This window comes from Myxine glutinosa, chromosome 14 (genome assembly GCF_964187855.1).
Source record: "Myxine glutinosa chromosome 14, kmMyxGlut1.1, whole genome shotgun sequence".
NCBI classification, from domain to species: domain Eukaryota; kingdom Metazoa; phylum Chordata; class Myxini; order Myxiniformes; family Myxinidae; genus Myxine; species Myxine glutinosa.
The window spans coordinates 83102231-83125264 of record NC_136274.1 but is presented as its reverse complement, the minus strand read 5'-3'; the positions used below and the strand labels follow the sequence as shown (position 1 = coordinate 83125264).

Sequence of the window (23034 nt, the reverse complement as noted above, 5' to 3'; positions counted from 1 at the left end):
TGTGTTGTCTTGTGTTGTGTTGTCACTGAACTACTTTCTCAAACTTTTGTGAAATCGTACCAAACTTCTGTTATGCGCATATCTCTTCCGTCGGTATGTCCTAAGGGTATTTTTTTTTGAAAAATGTTCCAATCGTTTTTTTTTTTTTTTGGAATTTTTTTGGGAAATTTGTTTTTTTGCAACTTAAGTTTTCAACTTCAATTGTTTATAAAATGTGATATCACATATATTACAAATACATTTGTGCAAAATAATTGTTTGAATTATGATTGGTTTAAACCATGACAAAACGGCAACTCGGATACAGTCATTTATCTATATATCTACACATCTGGGCAGTGTCTGTTGTCACTTAACGACTCCCTCAAACTTTTGTTTCCATGGTTGTGAAGTGTTTTTAATAACGTTGTGGTGGTTTTGAATCACGTGGTGGTGAGGTGTTTTGAATTATTTGGTGGTGAGGTGTTTTTAAATGACGTGGTGGTGAGGTGTTTTTAATTTCGTGGCTGTGAGGTGTTTTTATTACGTGTTTTATGGCTGTGAGGTGTTTTTATTACGTGTTTTATGGCTGTGAGGTGTTTTTAATTTCGTGGTGGTGAGATGTTTTTATTACGTGTTTTATGGCTGTGAGGTATTTTTGTTACGTGTTTGATGGCTGTGAGGTGGTTTCAATTTCGTGGTGGTGAGGTGTTTTTAATTTCGTGGTGGTGAGGTGTTTTTATTACGTGTTTTATGGCTGTGAGGTGTTTTAAATTACTTGGTAGTGAGGTGTTTTGAATTACTTGGTGGTGAGGTATTTTGAATTACGTGGTGGTGAGGTGTTTTGAATTACGTGGTGGTGAGGTGTAATCGTCCCAAACTTCCAGTCTGCACATACCCCTCCCCTATGTATGTGCTGAGAGGTTCTTTTTTGAAAAAAAAACATTCAACCTAAATCTTCAACCTAAATTGCCTATAAAAATGTAATATCACAGACACAACAAATACATTTGTGCAAAGTAATTGTTTGTATATGATTGGTGAAAATCATGACAATACAGCAACTCAGGTACAGTCATTAGCCTCAGCTAAAATAGGCCCGTTCCTCAGTAACGACGCTTGGTAAGGCGAGCGCAGCGAGCCGAGCCAAGCTAGTATGTATATATATATATACAGTCACGTGAAAAAGTAAGTACACCCCATGTAAACTTTTGACTTTTTCAACATATTTCAACATACAGCTATTTGATCTTCATTTCAACAATATTGACAGATAAAGGTGATATAATAAAACAAATATCATGAAACATTTACATTTTGTAGTCCATTGTGTAATTTAAATAAACATAAATGCAAATTTCGCATGTGGAAAAAGTAAGTACACCCTTGGCTCTAATAGGTGGTATTGCCCCCTTTGGCAGAAATAACCTCAAGTAGGCGTTCCTCATAACTGTCTACCAGTCTCTGGCATCGACTGGGAGAAATTTTTGCCCACTCCTCCATGCAGAATTCTTTCAGCAGTGCGATGTTTGAGGGGTTTCTTGCATGCACAGCTCGTTTCAAATCCCCCCACAACATCTCGATGGGATTTAGATCCGGGCTTTGACTTGGCCATTCCAGAACCCTCCATTTCTTTCTTTTCAGCCATTCCTTGGTGGATTTACTGGTATGTTTCGGGTCATTGTCATGTAGCAAGGTCCACCTTCGGTTGAGCTTCAACTCTGTGACAGATGGCCTCACATTATCCTCAAGCACCCTCTGGTACAATGAAGAATTCATAGCGGATTCTATGATGGTGAGCTGCCCAGGCCCTGATGCAGCAAATCTGCCCCAAACCATAATATTTCCACCACCATGCTTTACAGTTGGTATCAGGTTCTTGTGGTCAAATGCTGTCTTTGGTTTTCGCCAAACATGTCTTCTGGTACTGTGGCCAAATAGCTCTACCTTTGACTCATCTGTCCAGAGCACATTGCTCCAGAAGTGCTGGTCCTTGCTTCGGTGTTCATTGGCAAACTTTACTCTTGCCCTGATGTTCTTTCAGAACAGCAAAGGTTTCCTCCTGGCACACCTCCCATGTAGATCAAATTTGTGCAGCCTCTTTCTAATGGCAGACTCGTGCACTTTGACATCAACAGTAGCAAGAGCTATCTGTTGGTCCTGTGATGACATTCTGGGGTTCTTAGAGACTTCTTTCAGCATCTTGCGGTCTGCTCTCGGGCTGAACTTGCTGGGGCGGCCTGGCCTGAACAAGTTGGCAGTTGTTTGGAATCTTCTCCACTTGTAGATGATCTTCCAGACAGTCGAATGATTGATTTCAAATTGTTTGGAGATCTTTTTAAATCCCTTCCCAGACTCGTAGGCATCTATAACCTTCTTTCTGAAGGCCTCAGAGAGCTCTTTTAATCTAGGCATGGTGACGGCGCACACTTCAACAACAAAGAGCAAACCATACTAAATGTCTGAGGTTTAAATAAGACAGGTTCCTGCAAGATCCTCTCTAACGATGTTCTAATCATTTGCACCTGAACTGGTGCACCTGATTCTAACTTTAGGTATTTGAAGTTGTGATAAATGTAGGGGTGTACTTTTTCCACATGCGAAATGTGCATTTATGTTTATTTAAATTATATAATGGACAACAAAATGTAAATGTTTCATGATATTTGTTATATTATATCACCTTTATCTATCAATATTGTTGAAATGAAGATCAAATAGCTGTATGTTGAAATATGTTGAAAAATATGTTTCCTCCCATATATATGTATTGTTACGGATCTGGGACGACGGCGCTCCCCTTGCCAAGGGGGTTAACCCCTTGTCCTGTATACTGGCCGTCGCCGATCCTGAGGGTATGACGTCACGCCCGGTCAGTGCTGGGTAGGGTATTAGGCCTATCTGTCCTATGACCTTTGTACCAGCGCCTTCCGGGATGCAAGGAAACACCCCCGCCCGTGCCGCAGTGTAATGTGATTGGTTGCGCCGAGCGAGCGAACTGCAGCGCGGGCCGTTAACAATGACTAACCCGATTGCGGAGCTTTGGCTGAAATCGCACCACAGTAACTCAATTGGGAAATCACTAAAGCGATCGGACAAGGAGGAAACCAAACGGGTAAGAAATAACAGGATTTATTAATTATTTACACAAAACCCAAAGAGGAAGAAGAAATCAAAGTAATATACGGAAAATGGAAGGAGCAGAAGGACGCAGAGCAATTTTTTTTTTTTTTTTTTTTTTTTTTTGTATACAAGGTCGAGGCTCGTGAAAGAGCGAACATTAATCACACAGAAAGACAAACCGACACATAAAACATATAACATAGGGAGCGGTAGACAAGATGGGGAGAGAGGGGGAAGGACACAAACACATTTGAGAGCAGGGACCGAGAGACATGGAGACATCGAGAGATCTGAGAGAGGGCGAGGGCTTTAGGGGGGGGGGGGGGCGTGGGAAGGGGGCGGTGGGAGAGGTATAAAACATATGGACACTGCCAGGACTTCCAGGAAAGAAGTTGGAATTTCAAACAAGGTGGATCTGGGGTGAATTAGCGGGGGTAGAAAAGATCAAGGTTTTGGATGGGGGAAGATAAGAGATGGTGGTGAACAGCTGTTTTAAAGACCTGGAGGGAGGAGTGGGATTGAAGGGAGTGAGGGAGTTTGTTCCAGAGGCGGGAGAAAAGAGGAATGAAAGAGTGAAGGTGAGCAGAGAGCCGAGATTTCGGCAGTTTAACCATCAGAGGGTTGCTGGCAGATCTTGTGCGACCTGTAGGAATATTTGGGGGACAGAGCACAGAGAGAGCTGGGGGTGCAAGGCCGGAGAGGAGTCGGTAGAAGACAGAAAGACCACCTACCTGCCTGCGGTGAGTGAGTGAAAGGCCCTCAGAGATAGCTTCATCGCGGGAGATTCCAATAATTCTGAAAGCTTTGGTTTCAACAGCGTGAAGCCGAGCTAGGTGTGAGGCAGGAGCACCGGCCCATAGGGGAGAACAGTATTCCATTGAGCTGCGGATGAAAGCCTTGTATGTGGTGAGGAGCTCAGGTGTGCCGAGGAAGGACTTCGCACGACGGAGGATGCCCAGTCGGCGACTGGCTTTGGAGGCCAGCTTGGAAATGTGGTTTTCCCAAGAAAGATCATGGCAGATAGTGAGACCCAAAATCTTGAGCGACAGAACTTCTTGGAGAGGATTGTTGAGAAAGTAGATGGGAGGGTTGTCCAGTCGATCTTTTCGGAGAGACATAGTAAGAGTGTGAGATTTGTCAGGATTGAAAGACATGTTCCACTTGTTTGACCAGTCTGTGATTTTGTCCAGGTCTTCAGAGAGTGAGGAGGCAGCAGACTGCCGATCTGAGGGAAGAGGAATGGAGCGGCAGAGAGTGGAGTCATCAGCAAAGAGATAGAGAGGATTTTCGAGAGAGTCAGAGAGATCATTGATGAAGACCAGAAAAAGCACGGGGCCCAGAACACTGCCTTGGGGAACTCCAGCCTGAACAGGAAGAGGAGATGAGAGAAACCCATTCAGGGCCACACGTTGACGACGACTAGAGAGGAAGTCCGCCAGCCATGCGTGGAGATTTCCATGGATACCAAAGGAGGAGAGTTTGGTGAGCAGAGCGGGGTGCCAGACCGTGTCGAAGGCACGTGATATGTCGAGGGAGACAGCTCTAATTTCCTGCTTGGCATTGAGGACCTCCATCCATTGTTGAGACAGCAGAAGCAGCATGTCCAGAGTAGAGTGACCTGGTCTGAAACCAAATTGATGATCAGAGATCAAGCCATTGGAGAAGAGGAAAGATTTCATATCCGAAGCAATGATGGATTCCATGACTTTGCTGATAATTGGGAGAAGGCTGATTGGTCTGTAGTTGCTAGGATCTGTTTTTGCACCTTTTTTGTGCAAAGCGGTGATGTTGGCTGATTTCCAAGCAGATGGCAGTTGACCTTGAGCAAAAGAGAGGGTGAAGAGAACAGAGAGAGGGTGAGATAGAGCAGCAGAGCAGGATTTTAGGACCCGTGGGCTGATGCCGTCGGGTCCAGTTGCAGAATCAGAGTCGAGGGTTGACAGAAACTTTTCCACCTTGTCAGGAGGAAAGGACAAGGAGTCCAGGAGCAGCAGGGTACGACTGGGTATGGTGGGTACAGAGAGGGATGGGTTTGGGACACAAGATTTAGAGGCAAACACAGAGTTGAGGCATTCAGCTTTTTCACGTGCGGAGTCAGCTGTGTAGCCGTTTGAGGTAAGGGAGGGGATGGAGGGGGAACAAACACCAGAAACGGATTTGACCAGACGCCACCAGGATTTGGAAGAGGGAGACAGATAAGAGAGTTCGGTCTTGAGAACGGAGAGATATTGTTTCCTGGCTCTCCTGAGGGTGGACACACACTTGTTTCGGGCTTTGTGAAAGGAAATGAGATTTCCTTCCGTTGGATTTGCTTTCCAGGAGACGAAAGCAAGTTGTTTCAGGGCAACAGCCTCACCACAAGATTCCGTGTACCATGGACGGGAGGAAGGGTATGACAACTGAAGACGAGATGGTATAAATCTGTGCATGAGAGAGAGCAATTTACTTTGAAAGAATTCCCAGGATGAGTTGATGTCAGAGGCGGTAGAGATGGGAGACCAGTCCAGATGATTGATGGCTGCTTGAAGACCGTGCCAGTTGGCCTGAGTGAAATGCCAGACTCGTCGACGCTGAGGAGGCTCTCTGAGAATGGTCAGAGAGATGTCCACTTTGACAAGCACATGATCAGATGAGCCGATTGGAGCAGAAGAAGAGCAGCAGACATTTTCAGGGAAGTTTGTCATAACCAAATCCAGAAGAGAAGATGCTCCGTTGACTGAGATCCGGGTCGGGAAATTGACAGATTGTGTCAGTCCCAGTGAGTCGCAGAAGTCCTTTGCTGAAGAGCCATGGCTGGTGAGAGAGGTACCCACACCCAGCCAACTGGCATGATGACAGTTGAAATCACCACATATGAGGAAGAGAGAGTTGGGATGAGTAGATAGAAGTTGGTCCATATCATCAGACAGCGAGATGTAGATGGAGTCATCACTGTTTGGTGGACGGTACAACACACATATGAACAAGAGGTGGGAGCGAAGGGGAAGCCGTAGCCAGAGGTATTCCTGGGGGTGAGGTGGAGAGAGTGCAGTGCAGGGCGAGTGAGGAAGAGAGTTTTTGATAAAGATAGCAACCCCTCCTCCAGGACGAGGCTCAGGTCTATCATACCGGAGGAGGGAGTAGCCCGGGAGAGATACTATGGAATCAGAGACATCATAAAGGAGGAAAGTTTCTGTTAAGCAGATCACGTCTGGTTTGACAGAAGCAACCTGTATGGAGAGATCAGTTAAGTTTGAACGAAGGCCCCGGATGTTTGAGGTCCATACCGTTAATGAAGAGGAAGGGGGAGCATCAGATACAGAACAGGGGGGAGGAGGGGTAGGGTAAGATGTGGAAGAGGTGGAAGAGGTAGGGAGAGCTGTTGAAGGTGTGTCAGAGATTTCAGAATAGCTCGGAGAAAGGGAAGGATGGGGCGGACAAAAGGTTTGATGGTGATTGGGTGAGCCACAATGAGGTGTTATTTGAGGAGGGGGAAGAGCGAGGCAGAAGGTTGGGGGAGATGGAGGTGAGAGTTTGAAGGGGGAAGAAGCGGGGAGGACGCTTTGAGGAGGGGGAGTGAGAGGGGGGAAATTGAGAAGCAATGAGGGTGGGGAGATTTGAAGGGGAGGGGTGAGGGGGAAGTTTGGGAGGGAAGGGGCAAGGGGAGGGATTTGAAAGGGATGGGATATGGGGGAGATTTGGAGGGGAGGGGTGAGGCAGGAGTCTAGGAGGGGAGGGGCGAGGGGGCGTCTTGGCGGGGAGGGGTGAGGGGGTCGTTTAGGAGGGAGGGGGCAAGGGGGGAGATTTGAAAGGGATGGGTGATGGGGAAGATTTGGAGGGGAGGGGTGATGGGGAAGATTTGGAGGGGAGGGGTTATGGGGAAGATTTGGAGGGGAGGGGTGAGATTGGATTTTTGAAAGTGTACGATTTATGGGAAACGAACATTTATTGCAAAATGAGTTGCTTGTGACCTTCGAGTTAAAAATACGTTTAAGGACGCTGGATGGAGGATGGAGTGCAGGAGAGTTTAGGGAATGTAGAAAAAAGGCACTATAGGAGATGGATATTTTTTTTGGGATGAATTGATTTGGTGAGCAAGTCGAAAGCAGCCTTTTAAAGAAGAAGAAGAAAAAGGTGTTATAAAATATGACGGAATACATAACTTGAGGGGAAAGTGTAAACATTGAAGGTTAATGAGTGAAAACTATCTGGGGAAATGGGGGAGAAACACGTGGTCGAAGAACGAACGAACGAATAAGAATGAATAAACGAATGATAACAGAGAAGGAAAATGTTTTTTTTTTTTTTTTTTTTTTTTTTTTTTGTTGAGTTGAGATTTACCACAAGGAAGTAGGCTATGGGTGAAAAGACTGGGAATACAGAGAACGAAAGTTATTGGATCACAAAAGACGGACCGCTGAGAGAAAAACAAAGCCTCAAGGTTGTACAGTGCACACTGTACAAGGCCTCAAGACACGACACGGCAAACAGACGATCAATTTATGAAAGATAAACACCGAGAAACAACCAAAGTTGCACACAATAACTTCACACACCGAAAGATAAATACAGTTTCGACAAAATACAATTGTGAACAGACTTAACTTCGAAAAACGTGGAGACCGTGTGGAGCTTCGAAAATCCCTGCCGCCGTCTCCAAGATCTCGCGAGATCTCCGAAATTCTTATACAACTTAACTTATACCCCGGACAACACAAAGGACAGACGACAGGCAGACTCACACGAATGAGGAATGAAGGCAGGAACGAATGGCTGGAAGGAGAGGAGGTGGGACCACAGGGCTGGATGAGGTTCAGGTCCGTGCAAATGGCAGGGCTGGAGGTGAGCGGCCACCGACTCCACCGCAATCTGGTTCACATGGCGGCGTTGCTTCGCAGCAGCGCGTCAAAGCTCTCCACACACACGGCGGCGTTGCTTCGCAGCAGCGCGTCAAAGCTCTCCACAGAACTCTTTCCACAGAACTCTTTAGAACTGCTTGGTTCGTGCTCCCTCACTCATCTGGCTCCCTCACTCATCTGGCTCCCTCAATCATCTGGCTCCCTCAATCATCTGGCTCCCTCAATCATCTGGCTCCCTCAATCATCTGGCTCCCTCAATCATCTGGCTCCCTCAATCATCTGGCTCCCTCAATCATCTGGCAGTGGGGGCTTATGCAATGCGTTTTATAGGCCACACCCTCGAATCTTCGCGAACCTCTTGATCGTTCTCTCTCCGCCCTCTCAAGCCAAACCCACTCATTCTTGGGTTGGTTGATCGGGGCTGGCTAACTCCTCCTCCTGATGACGATGGGCGGGCCACGCCCTTCTTCCCCGAGTTAGAGCACATGGCAATGGCGGCGAATGCAGTTGGTAATGCAGGCAATGCAATTGAAAGGGGATTTTACCTTATTTCATTTGATGCAACGCAAATGAACTAGTGGAAAACAGAGCCTTATACTGAACACAGAATAAAGAAATAACTATTGAGGGAAGCCTATGATTGGCTACGTGATGCGATGGACTAACTAAGGTGCGATCAATTAACAGCCAATTAAGGGGAAATGTGCACAGGGAATTTACTACTAAATTTACAAAGTGAAAGTTCTGAAAACTGTAACACAGCACCCTCATTCCTCACGGCACGTCTCGGGCCGACAAAACTTTAACTTAGTGTGACACTCAGGTGTAATTCCCTCTACAATTAATCTGACCCTGAGTGTGACAGTTTTAAAACACAAATAAATATGTCCCGCTGTTGCGTTGCACCCTACCTAACAGATTCACACCCACACAATAACCGAATTGCGGAATTAATTTTCAAACTAAACATGAACGGTGGGGAGCATTATTTACAAGTTACACTATTTTGACTATTTACAAAACGCAACCCAGGACCTGTGATTTCTTTTGGGAAACAAAAAGAAAATCCTGTGGGAGGGAGGATAGAGACAGCATGCACTGCATCGACGCACCAGCACCAATAAACACCAATAAAGAGCAGTCACGCACCATCCAGTGCGACATTGCACGATACTATAAAAAAAACACAACTGGTGGTCTTGGTCTTCTGCTCCCTCTGCTGGCCGATGTCGTTCTTGATGTTGTCTTTCTTGTGGCTTGCTGCCTATTTGTAATAATAAAAAGGCACACAACGCGTCCATCTTTTTATTTATGGCCAACAGGGGCCGACTATGGGTGGTTCACCTGTATGGCTTGGTGCCACCTCACCGAGGTCCGCAAGCAAGATCTTGGGCCATCGTGGCCGGTCCCACCAGAGGGGCCATGCCACAAAACTTGTGGTCCATAAGTGGTGCTTGGCCACAGTACTGTGGTCCATATGGTGGTGCTCGGCCACAACAACGTGGTCCATAAAGTGGTGCGTGGATGCAGGCAGCTAGTTGCGGGGATTCGGGCACACAGACGCGGCCTCCCGCACGCTCCCCCTCAGTGCCCAGAGAGCACGATCCATGGGTCGGGGAAGGAAGACAAAGTGGCAGCGTTAGCGAGGGGTAAGGTCACAAGGGTACACATCAACAAAGGTAATGCAAGGTGAGGTGCGCACGGAGAGCGAAATGAGAGAGCTCGTCCCTACCGTACGCCACCCTCCCTGTCACCTACTCGACCCTTGCCCTTACCCCATATTTACAAAACAATTTACAATTCGTCACTACTGTCGCGTCTTCCCCATATCTCCCCTAATACCAAATTTGTCACAATCCCTCTAACCAAATTTACCATCATCCAAATTCCTCATCAATTCCTCATAAGGAAGAAGAGATGGAACATTAAGCACAATATCACACCCACGTCATGATGCGTCTCACAATCCAAAACATTTGCACAGAAATAAAATAACAAAACATGGCATGTTGTGGAGTTACGTCGTCACCTCAGGTGAGTGGATGCAGATGGTGCGAGGAGATTTCCATCGCCCCTACCTTCTAAATAACTTTAACACACTTTACATTACCCGGGGTCTTTCCCTGCCAATCCATTGGCCATCTTACACTCTATGCGGTTTTAAGAACCAAACTCCCATTGACCAAACTGTGGTGCTCTTCAATTTGGGGTCTCACTCCCCCGGTTCAACTCCCTGTGCCTTTGCACAATTTCAGGACTGAGTTGTGTGGCTCTCCCAGCAGGTCTACTCACCTGCACACCTCCGCCACTGCAGTTGCCTCCGAGCTTACCTGCTCCTTACCCTAACCTATCTACCTGGGGAAGGCCCACTGGCGCTCTCCCCTCTCGGTGCCCTCTCTGGGACTGGGCTACCCGGGTCCGTCCTCCGGATCCTCGGGCCCCACTGAACAACTCTACTGGCTCCCAGAGCCCACCTGCAGCCTCACCTGGCCGACATCCTCACAGTGGCGGAGTGCCCATTCAACTACACACACTAACAGGCCACACGCCCAGCCATTTCCACATCACTAATGCACCCATCCAAACACCATTCTTCCACACGCACCACAGATGCCAATATCCAACCACAATTTACCTATACCCACTACCTAACTCTTAAACTACCCTCTCCGGCTATTCGTGATAGGGGTCCATCCTCCCCATACACTCCCTTCGCACCAACCACTCCACTCCACATTTTCCACCATACTCACTCCATACCATCCATTCCATACTCCATATATTCCATACAACCATTCTCCATACAACCATGCTCACCTGTAGTTGCACACCTGTGCAATCACTTCTGGTGCTTCCTGCACCCTCCTTCCTCCAAAGCACCTTTCAGAATCATTGGAATCTCCCACGATGAAGCTAACTCCAAGGGCCTCTCACTCACTCACCGCAGGCAGGTTGGTGGTCTTTCCGTCTTCTACCGACTCCTCTCTGGCCTTGCCCCCCAGCTCTCTCTGGGCTCTGTCCCGCAAATATTCCTACAGGTCGCACAAGATCTGCCTGCAACCCTCTTTTGGTTAAACTGCCAAAATCAAGACTCTCTGCTCACCTTCACTCCTTCATTCCTCTTTTCTCCCGCCTCTGGAACAAACTCCCTCACTCTCTTCAATCCCACTCCACCCTCCAAGTCTTTAAAACAGCTGTTCACCACCATCTCTTATCTTCCCACATCCAAAACCTTGATCTTTTCTACCCCCGCTAATTTCACCCCAATTCCCCTTTTTGAAATACCAACTTCTGTCCTGGAAGTCCTTGGTGTCCTTGTGCTTTATACTTCTCCCTCCCCCCCCCCCCCCCCACCTTCCCATGCCTCCTGCCCCCGGGCCCTCTCCCTTCCACACATCTCCCTGCTCTCGGATGTTGTGTTTGTGTGCTTCCCCTTTTCTCCCCATCTTGTCTTCCGCTCCCTCTTTTTGTGTATTTTGTTTGTCTGGTCGATTTGTTTGTTTGTGAAGTAAATGTTAGCTCTTTCACGAGCCTCGATTCAGTATCCAAAAAAAAAAAAAAAGAAGCCATCTGCTCAACACAACACACAATCACCCATACTCACTCATACACCGCTCCATACACCTTTTCAGTTGCACACCTGTGCAATCACACCTGGTGCCACCTGCACCCTCCTTCCTCCAGGACCATTCATTCAATACAATACAACGCACAATCACATTTGTTCCTCATACACTTTTCACAATACACTTCTGAATACACTTTTACACACACACGGCATCATCTAAGCTACCTGGTTTCCTGCTAACACTCGCGCTTCCCCGTCGCCCCTTACATTATTGCGCTCCCTCGTCATTATCATCCAACTACCCTCTCTATGTCCCCACTGTCAAGTAGTAGATTTGTTATTGCCTAAAGTTCAGTTATAGACGTTGGGTGCTAATGTGTTATGATTTATATGATGTTTAAAAATGCTATTTCATAAAGTTAATAAAGGGTTTTTGCTTCGTTTTAGTTTTGGATGAGAAAAGGCTCGCTGAGGTCATGCTGAACAAATTGTATACGTGTGCTTTTTTCGAGGCTGGTCATAAAACCACGCCCACATGCGCTTGTTTTTGCGTAATGCTAGTAGAATGACATGAACCTATCGTTAACTATATATATTTTGTTTTAATCTCAGCAACGCATGACTCTGTATAAACATGCTTTGGATTACTCATGTACACAAACCCATAAAATATATGGGTTTGTTTGGCTAAGCATACACTCTTCTCTTTGTGAGTTACAGTTCTGTTTTCTCGGAGCCCAGAGAAACAATTGGTCCAAATGATAAGGAAAGGCTGACTCCCCCGAATGATAACGGTGGGAGGGACTCTCGCCAGTCGCTTCGTTCTCTCGGAGATTTTCTGATAAATCGTATTCGTATATAAGTGAATGAGAATCAATGCGTTTTCAGGAAGGCTTGACTTGGCATGTTCTTGCTGTAGCTTGCTGTAGATGTCTTGTCTCCTCCGGATCTGTATAAGTTGGCTTTAATAAACTGCGTCATTTTTCAGGCTATTTGTGGACTTCTTTTGCAAACGAAGAGCTGATTCTTCACAGATGGTACCAGGAGTGGGGTGTCAACAGACGCGGAGGACGGGAGACGGAGCCCGAGGGACAGGAGGAAGGCTGACCCGAGGCCGGCGCCGGCACGTTGATTTGATTAAAGGTGGGAGTTGTTTTATATCAGAGGGCTATTATTCCAAATTCGTACCTTCCTCCTTCGAGCGGGTTCAGTCTCCTTGTCTTCCGCGCTGTCTGCACTCGAACAGAAATTGTAAGTAAAGGCTCATTTAGGCCTCAGAATGACGTAGCTTTGTTAAAGCCAGGATAAACAAGTAAGGATAAACCAGGAAGGACTTAACAGTAAGCTTAAAGTTACAGTTAGCACCAGGAGGGGAAAATGAGGTCGGACAGCCATATAGGTTGAAACCAGGTGGCCAAGATTTTTCCAGGAAGGAACAGCCCAGAGACAAGATGGGGTATGCCATTGCATGCCAGGGAACGAAGGGCTGTGGCTAAACTTAGATAGAAAGCCATAGGAACATAGAAGGCCATAGGAACATGGCCAGGAAGGGTGAAATGCGTAGGTACCAGGTAGGTTTGACAAGAAGGTAGTGACAACTACGAGGTCAAGCCAGGAAGCTCTAGACTAAGTTCTAGACAAGAGGTCCAGATAAAGCAGGCCAGGATCTGGTGGACAAGAGAAAATAAATAAGCTCACAGGAAATGGGCCAGGTGGCCACAGGGTGAGAAGGACAGGTTAGGTTTTGAAATATTGAAAATTGAAGCAGGAGCTGCATTGTAGGAATTTGAAGCTTCAGAGCCAAAGGAAGCAAGTTCAGGAAGCAAAGTTCAGGACAAAACAATTAAGGAGGTAGTTAAGCAAGCAAATCAGCGGCTAATGCCGCTCGTCCATAATCCGGACCAAGACCCCGCGAAAGGGGAGGTAGCCACCATGCCCCCAACCCCCCCCCAAGACCTGAGCTCAGCCCCGGGGCTCTAGGCAACACCCCAACACCCCCCGCCCTGCCTCCCCTTTCCACCTCAACCCACCCCCCGTCCAACCCGTCCCAAAAATCCTTTTTCCTTGAATGAGAGACGTAATATGAATGAGGATATGAATGAGGAATGAATGTATATTGGGATATTAATTGACGTGTGTGTCTGGCCAATGTGTTTGTCTGTGTGTCAAGTGCAAAGCAGAGGGTTTCGGTGTGAAACTTTGTAAGCGATCTGCTCGACTTGGGGGAAATTCAGGCCGGGAATGTCCATTTTAGCGTCTATCCGAGAGAACAGGCGAGGTCCTGAACTGAGTCCGGATTTTCATCTGTTTGGGAGTCGTTTGGGAAGCGAATTGATATAAATCGGGTCAGGAAAGCACTCGGAGTGCCCTTGTCGATCTACTGTTGATATGAAGCGGTTTCTTGGAGATGGTTGCAGAATTCGAATCAATATGTGTGTTTTACTTGAATTGAAGAGTTCATTCAATGGCAGATATTGTGTATTGTATGTGTGGGATGTATCGCTGAGGCAGCTCACCTTTGAAATTGGTGTCATATAGTGCATTTTGGGGTCGGGTGCGATGAGATTTGCTCAGAGTGCCGGCGATAACTCGCCCACTCTCAGAGGAGGATGTGTGCCCAAATGCATTGTGGGTCATTTCGACTTTGCTGGATGTCGGACGTTCATGTCAGACGAGCCATGTCGGAATAGTGGCCGGCTGCGACATATATGCCAGGCAATGTCACAGGACGAATACGTTACTTATAAGATGGATTTTTATTTAAGATGGATTTATAAGATGGATAGATGGATGGATTTATTTAAGATGGCTAAAATAAACGATTTCAAGACAGAGTAATTAATTTCCGGAGCCAAGTTCCAACAGGAAGTCTTGTTCATACAGTAAGGTACAGTGCGGAGTGGCGGCTGGAAGATGCATCGAGGCATTTGTGTTGATCGATGCGGACACAGATTTAGTATGCTGGTAAGGATTAAGTTATTAAAATTGGAAATTCAATAATTTGAGCAGAAATGTCACGTTTCAACAGAACGCTGATCCGATTGAGGTTTCAACTGTCGGTATGTGGTGTGGCTTGTGCCAAGGTGTGGGCGCGAGGAGGTGTGTTGATGAAGCGTTGTGCGAACGAGGAGGGATGTGCGAAAGGTGCACCAGGTAGAGAGGTGCTGCATTGTGAAGCACGCCTCGTACGGAAGTTCCTGGACGGATTGTGACGGTTGTTGGATTCGTAGGAGCTAGCATTTTGCGATGTAGAGCCTCAATAAGGGTCATTTGTCTGTCTGGATGTGGTTCTTGCAGGGAATGACGCCGGACTTGTATTATTTGCGGAAAAATAAAGCGCTGGTTACCCCAATTCGAAGTTTGACCTTTTAAAGTTTAGTTGACCTTTGTTCGAGATATGCAAGGGAAAGGTCAGAGGTAATTCACTAACCTTGGAAGAACGACAGGCGGAGTCAGTCTACAGGGTGTTGCATTGGCATTTCGATGCTGTGGATTATATCGTGCCTGCCCGGAAAGGTGATGTCCTGTGCTGGGGCTGGCGACATGCCTCTGTTATTTGTCTGTCTGTCGGTCTGATTGTAAGTCTTTGGTACTGGGAGGGCTAATTGAGTGCTCAGGCGTCATTGTTCCATGGAGGCAGGTCCGGGGGTTTTGGTCCAGCCTGCAAGGAGTCCAGGGGCTTGTTTTAGGGCTGGGTCGCCAAAAATGGGATGCTGTGCCCATCTGGATGTAAAATTATCCATCAAGGACGGGGAATAATGTGCAGTGTGATTGGGTAAGAGGTAAAAGCCATAAAACACCAACCCCATGAGGAACGAAATAAATGGAGAGATGTTGGGATCACATGATGGTTGGGATTGAAGAACAACCTACTGGGATTTCAAACCTGTGTTTGGGTCTGGGGCAACTGGGTGATGGGCAACAGTGTATGAGTGAGTAATTATGATCTGTTTAAGTGTAAGAGGCGGTGGAGAAGAAAGGGGTGATGAAAAGTTATTTGTTTTAGTGTAAAGTAGGTTGGTTGCTTATTTGTCACAGTAAGATGAGAGTTGTGTTTTTAAGCTTGGTCTTTGAATGAATTGTTGCTTGGAATGTGTTGATTGGAAAAGTGATTTTTGATCGCTGATCCGATCTGGTTTTGAATTGTTTGATTTAATTTTGAGTTGATTGGAGGTAATAAGGATTTGTGTTGATTTCCTGATTTGAGTTGATCTGGAAACAAAGACAGATGGGATTAATGTGTATATCAGGAACAATTTGGAAAAGAAATATGGATATATGACATTACTAAAATATAACCAAGCAATTGAGAGTTCTTGGGTTAATGGGATATAAATAAATGCATCTACAAGTTGATGGTTTATAAAAATTTAGTTCTGGATGATACTTAAACGATGAACAATGTTGGCAATATACAAAGAATGTGACTTGTTTTTTGGGGGGCAAAGTTATGAGTGGTTGTGGGCAAACGAAGATTAATTTAGATTTATCATAGTTAAGTTCGAGGAAGTTGATTTGAAGCCAGAATTTCATTTGGATGCCAGAAAGGAGAAAGGAGATGCTGAAAGCCAGAAAGGAGATGCTGTTGTCTACTCTGAATGACAGGTGGCGGTATCCAGGGCGCTGAGGAGTTTGTTCACGTTGTAAAGTTTGTTTATTTAGTTTGTTTATTGTAGAGAAGAGTGCTTTTGGGATTCCAGAGCCAGAGTGGATAATTTGAGAGTAGTAGGTGGTCCATGTGAAGCTTGGGAGTGAACTGATTTGGGTTTAATAGGCACAAGCTGGTCTAAACAGGGTGAGGAGGATGGTGTGATTGATGATGTCAAAGGAGGCGTTGAGGTGAGGAGGATGAAAATGTTGAGGTTGCCGGCATCAGAGGAGAGAAAAGGTCGCTGGTGATTTTGAGGAGAGCAGTTTCAGTACTGTGGCTGGAGCAGAATCCGGATTGGGATGTTTCATACAGGTTATTGGCAGAGTGGTGATGTTTGAGTTGAGTGGCCACAGCACGTTCCAAAACTTTTGACAGAAAGGGTAGATTGGAGATGGGTCTGAAGTTATTTAGGGTGTCAGGGTTTAGTCCAGGGTTTTTCCAGAATGGGGGTGAAGTTTCACGAGTTTTTGGGGAAATCGGTATGTGAAGCTGGATTAAGTTGGAACTGCTTGATGAGCCATGGAGATGGATTGGGTTTTGTTGTTGGTTGTCTGGGAGTTCGGTTGTTGCATTGCCAAAGGTTTCTGTGTGGTGGACACACTCGTTGGCTGTTGTCTTGTGTGACGTGGATGGAGATGTATGTGGCTGCGTGTGGCTGCCTGGAGTCGGGAAAACGGCTACAGTGGTTGATATTGGCTGTGGGTTGTCCGGGGTGCTTCGATTTGCATAAGGGGTGAAGATTGGGATATTACATTATTTTGAGTAAGTATTGGCATGAGTAATTACAGAAGTAATTATGAGTTATTATGAGTAATTAGTGGTATGAGTATTAGTTATGAGTTCCAGGTGTTGAGCTAGTTATGCTAGTTATCCAGCTAGTTATGAGTAAGTGATTATTTTAGTAAAATTACATGTTTCGCTGTGTTGTGGATCTGGGGACAAGCTAGTTTGATGGGTACCCTGGGGTCTTCAGCGTGTCTATGTGTTTGGCTGTCTGTCACACCGGACTCTTGAATGGGTTTTCATGAGACGAATTTCAGACATAACAGTGAGAATCTATTTTGAGCGAATCACAGTGGGTGAGGAAAACATTGTGTGTGACCAGACACCAGAACTGACCAGAATTGAAATTGGAAGTAGACCAGGTTATTTCTATTATTTGTTTATTCGTGAAAATAAATAAATAATAGGGGGAGGTTAATGGAGGTTAATGGTGGTTTGTTTGTGTTAATGGAGGTTAATGGTGGTTTGTTTGTGTTAATTCTAGTTGAAACTCTCGCTGAAGTAATTTTCGTTTATTTTTATTTTTTGATTCGATTTGAGAGTTGAGATGATTGATTTTTTATTAATTTTATAATTTTATTTTTATTGATGTTGGAAACAGGTAATGGGATGCTGAGAGAAGGATTGAATTTAATTTGAATTGGACTGGATTAAATGGGATTGAATTTAAAAATTGAATATTGGATAAAATTGGATCCACTTGAAAAAAAGTGGATTAGGAAATTGGAGAAAAGGTGTTCTATGAAACTATGAATTGAATGAATTGAATCTATGAATTGGAGACCTGTAGACCAGGCGCTCCCAGGAGACTTGTGGACCAGGTGTTCCACCAGAGGAAAAAGACCAGGTGTTCGTGGAGCACTTCACCTGCAAGAACGCCTTGGAACCAAGGTGGAAGGGACCAGTCCAGGTGTTGCTGAATACACCAACGGCAGTCTTTTGCGAGGGCAAGACCTCGTGGATCCACGCCACGCACTGTAAGTTGGCCATACAAACACCAGACACTACACCACAGCAACCACAGTAAGGATGGGCCTAATCATAGGTACAATACTATTGATAGCGACAGCAGCTAGGGGAAACTCCGATTCCAATAGATGCGAAAACGAAACCCGACACCTCACCGTAACATGGGGACAAAGAGTATCACTACCATGTTTCAAACAGAAAGCCCTGCACACAAATTGGGTGAACATAAATTGGCTAGCACTGTCGGCAGGGCCTGGACGCGTTGGCATGATACTACAAAAGCAACGAGAGTTCCGGGAAGACGGGCAAGCTAGCATTAAGACCTTGGCCCAACCAGGATACCAATGGGGAACCCCTGATTTTAAGCTACAAACACGCACGCGCCTAGAGAAAGGCATGACTATGCAGGTCCGGTGCAGCGTCTGGACCCCTGGCGCGGCCGGTGGCGAAAGGAACTACATACCATGCATCGAATACATACTCACGCCACAACCCCAGGATAAGGCCCCAAAGAGGGGGGAAAACACATATTGGAAAGTGGCCAGGGAGGTGGCAACAATTCAAAATAGGACACACTGCTGGTCGTGCATGCACTTTCCCCAAGCAGGCACCACAGGAATACACATGATAGTGCTACCCTCGTCCCTCAATGACCTCTGCTCACAACCTATCGATTCCCCATGTTTAGTCACCACGCTGGAAAGAGAAGGGGTTGACAACGGCAAGAGTTGCAATCGACAATTTAATTATCGCCCGTCAATGATTGCCCATGTGGCCGAGAGGCCTGCCCCCGTCTGGGTCAAACCACAGAAAGGGAGGGTCTGCCTCCAGGGTTCCGGCCACTTGCGTATGGGAGAATCAGAATGCGCCTACACTCTCCCCGGGAAGCTGGGACAAGGGAGCTCGGGGATTACATTACGAATAGTACTGCAAGATAAACACAACCACAACATAACGGCTATAACATTCTCTAGGGGGGTTAGTAGGATTAATGGGGTGGTAAAGGGACTCCAGTGCTTATCCACCCACCTGGTCCCACCCCATGGGACAATGTTTATATGCGGCGACAAGGCTTACCCCTATTTACCAAATAATTGGGGGGGCACATGTTATCTGGGTTCAGTCCTTCCTGACGTTGAGATACTGGATGAGCTAGACCCAAAGTCCTTGGACAGGCGTTATAAGAGGTCAGTCATGAACGAAGATGGAACCACTAAACTACACGGGAGTCTATGGGAAAAGGTGTTTGGTTTCTTCTTCCCAGGAGCGGGCACAGTCATGGATAGTTTCCGGATAGACAAATTGGCTTTGGCCCTAGAAAAGGTGGCAAACGACACCGCTACGGCTCATGACATACTATTGGACACGGTAATTCACATGCGTACAATGGTGATGCAGAATCGGGTGGCTTTGGACATGCTCCTGGCAGAGAAAGGAGGGGTATGCGGAATTATAGAGGGAAAATGTTGCACTTACATACCCGATCCATCTGAAGGAGTGTCAGCCGCAATAGTGAGACTAAGGGAAACTAGCCACGCCCTGACGATCGATCGGATCGCGCGTGAAAATTCTTATACATTTAGCTGGCTCACTGACTGGTTCCAGGGATGGACGGGCACCATAGTGAAGTGGTTATTGACCGCACTGGCTGTGATAATCGGGGTAGTAATTTGGGGGGCACTAATGAAATCTCTAGTCCTCCTCTGTATGAGAAAGTATTTTACAGGATGGAAAGTGAAAAAGCCGCTGACAACAACTATGGCTCTGACCACAGAGGCCGTCGACCTGAACGGGTCCTTCAACAAGGCAGTTGCGACCGGCGCTCCAGAAAATTGCATTGAATTTTGTGGCAACTGTGATACTTGTGTGGATCCCATGTGGGAACTGGCTGCTGCCTGTAACGGTGTATGTGATGACTGTGATACTTGTGCTATAAACCCCTTGCGTGTACTGGCTAACGCTGCTTATGTATTACAAGCTGACAGCTGCACGCCCCCTTTAAACCCAACTATGGATCTGATTGCGACGCTGGGTCTGGCGGTCGAGGGACCCGACGTGGATATCCTAGACCCGCAAGCCGACCAGGCGCCCAAGGGAGACTTTGACATAAAAGGAAGTTCCTCTCTTTGCTTCATATGTATTAAGTTCAAATGCTTCAAGTGAATCGGATTTTTACGCTCTGTACCCTGACCAGGAAATTGAGACACAAGATACTGACAATATTATGTATTCCCCAGAACAGCAGCACGTGAGGGACCTCATGGGCATGATCGTTGATTAACCTCGAAGATCTGCAAGGACTGGGTCTGCAAAGGGTGGGGGGAGCAAGTTCCGCAGGGGAGGTGATGGGCCCTCTGGCGGAGCAGAACCTCATCTGGACCAGACCTCTTCGTTGTGGATCCGAAACGTTAATGGACTTTCATGTTCTGAGCCCTCAGGCTCCGAGCACGCACCACACGACACGTTCGCCAAATGCACGGGCGAGGCGCTTTGGGCGCACGATATGCCCTTGGGAGATACCCGCATTACACAATTATTTTTTTCAATACCCGCATTACACAATTATTTTTCAATAAAACCCGATGTGGCACGTTGTCTCTTAAGATACTTTGTCTCGACGAGACAAGAGGAAGGAATGTCAAGTAGTAGATTTGTTATTGCCTAAAGTTCAGTTATAGACGTTGGGTGCTAATGTGTTATGATTTATATGATGTTTAAAAATGCTATTTCATAAAGTTAATAAAGGGTTTTTGCTTCGTTTTAGTTTTGGATGAGAAAAGGCTCGCTGAGGTCATGCTGAACAAATTGTATACGTGTGCTTTTTTCGAGGCTGGTCATAAAACCACGCCCACATGCGCTTGTTTTTGCGTAATGCTAGTAGAATGACATGAACCTATCGTTAACTATATATATTTTGTTTTAATCTCAGCAACGCATGACTCTGTATAAACATGCTTTGGATTACTCATGTACACAAACCCATAAAATATATGGGTTTGTTTGGCTAAGCATACACTCTTCTCTTTGTGAGTTACAGTTCTGTTTTCTCGGAGCCCAGAGAAACAATTGGTCCAAATGATAAGGAAAGGCTGACTCCCCCGAATGATAACGGTGGGAGGGACTCTCGCCAGTCGCTTCGTTCTCTCGGAGATTTTCTGATAAATCGTATTCGTATATAAGTGAATGAGAATCAATGCGTTTTCAGGAAGGCTTGACTTGGCATGTTCTTGCTGTAGCTTGCTGTAGATGTCTTGTCTCCTCCGGATCTGTATAAGTTGGCTTTAATAAACTGCGTCATTTTTCAGGCTATTTGTGGACTTCTTTTGCAAACGAAGAGCTGATTCTTCACACCCACTACCTGTCTACTGTTGCTACTTAAACTTACAGTTACCTATGGTCATCTCTAGGTCCCTACCATTTTATCCTAACCCTCCCGGGCTAGTTTTCACTGCCAAACCCCATAGCTATTGCTCCTTTGCCCCCGTTTGTGAGGGATGGCAGAGTTGCCATCCCACCACATCGGGCATCTCTCACTATAAATTTTGCTCACCAAATTCCAGCCAATCAAAAATTTTCCAATCACTGCCAATCCTTCTACCAATCCTTTGCCAATCATCAAATTTTTGCCAATCACAATTTCCCTATCCTCAATTTCGGGTCCAAAACACTATCATCATCACAGTCCGCTATATCTGAGCCTCGGTGCGTCGTCACATCATTAAAACTCGGCTTCGCAAAGCCGAGCAATGAATTCGGGTGGTTTGTTGCCTGCAGTTGGATCCGTCCGGCATTCACGATTCTGGGGAGGAGGCATGCTCGGGCCGAGATTCCACGCATCATCGCGGCGCGGAACCTTGCGGTCTCCGGCCCGACGACCGAGGCTCGCCCGGTCGGAACCCCGCCCCCGCCAGGGGGCGAAGGTCTGACCCGGCTCCCCTCCCCCAGAATCGTGCCGATCGCCTCTCTGACGCGGCTCCGACCATTCAGTGCGGGGCCCGACCCGAATCGTGCGCGACGCTCCAAAGCGGAGCGACGCAGCATCGATCCGCGCGAAGCTTCGCATCCAACAAAGCGCGCCGCGCACCGAGCGCCTGCTATCCGTCGCCCTAACTGCTAACCCGGTTAACGTCGATGCTTTACTCGCATGCCCACACGCACACGCGACCCTTTTGACACTCACAAAACCCAGCGTCTCGGCGCCTCCAGTGCATCCCACACACTCCGTCCATGCCACCTCCGCACTCCCTGTTACACACCACACCTCCCGCGCACCTTCTTGCGCACACTCGTCGTTCGCACACTTCCTTAACACACCTCGCGCACCGTCTTGCGCACTCTCCCTCGGTACGTACTCCGTACCACTCATGGGGGTGCACTCTTGCATCCACCCACTCACGTGCTCCGATGTGCTCTGCCGCACACGCGCCACAGCCAACTCAGGTGTGCTCCCTCGCACACTCTCGCCGTCCATTCCAAACGTGCATCCTCGCACCCGCACCTCCACCAACTCATTCTCCGTGTCACACTCTGTACACCCCGACGTGCATTCTTTCTCGCACTCGGTTTCACTCCCACACTTTATAACACGCTCCCTCTTTGACGCACACTTTTTCCTCACACGCGTGCCATTCGCTTTACCACAGCACACAAAGGACCTTCCACGAACGCCCGGGTGCTTTCGCGATCCCAAGCGCGTGGCAATTCTCTTCGCGCCGAACACTCTGCCGAAAAACCTCTTAGCGCCATATACAGCCCGTCTCACCTTTGGGATCCTCTTCTCCACGCGCACCTGCAAATCTTTATAAGGATTAGCAAGTACGGCATCAGGATGTGAACTTAGACTTTGTGCACAATCCATTTCTCCCTCCAACTGTTGCTTTTTTAATTCTGCCGTCTCTACAAGCCCGATTTTAACTATTTCTTTTTCTTCAACGACCGTTGGCTTTAATAAAATTCCCTCTACCTCAGCGGTCGCCGGCTGCCCCATACCCCGGGTCGCGATCTCTATACCCGTCATTTTACCTGCGCTTTTCTCCACTTCGCTCAACCAGTGCTCCTCGACCCGCTTTACCTCGTCGTGCACCCTCGGGACCCTCTCGCTCACCATGCGATCCATGGTCTCC

At 47.0% G+C, this 23034-nt stretch overlaps 1 long non-coding RNA gene across 1 annotated transcript; it reads left to right on the top strand.

Moving 5' to 3' along the window:
* The first annotated feature begins 16951 nt into the window (after positions 1-16951).
* Positions 16952-21216, top strand: LOC144888870 (uncharacterized). Its single transcript, XR_013621433.1, has 2 exons — positions 16952-17365; positions 17396-21216. It is a non-coding gene; the product is annotated as an uncharacterized LOC144888870 (long non-coding RNA).
* The last annotated feature ends 1818 nt before the right edge of the window (positions 21217-23034 follow it).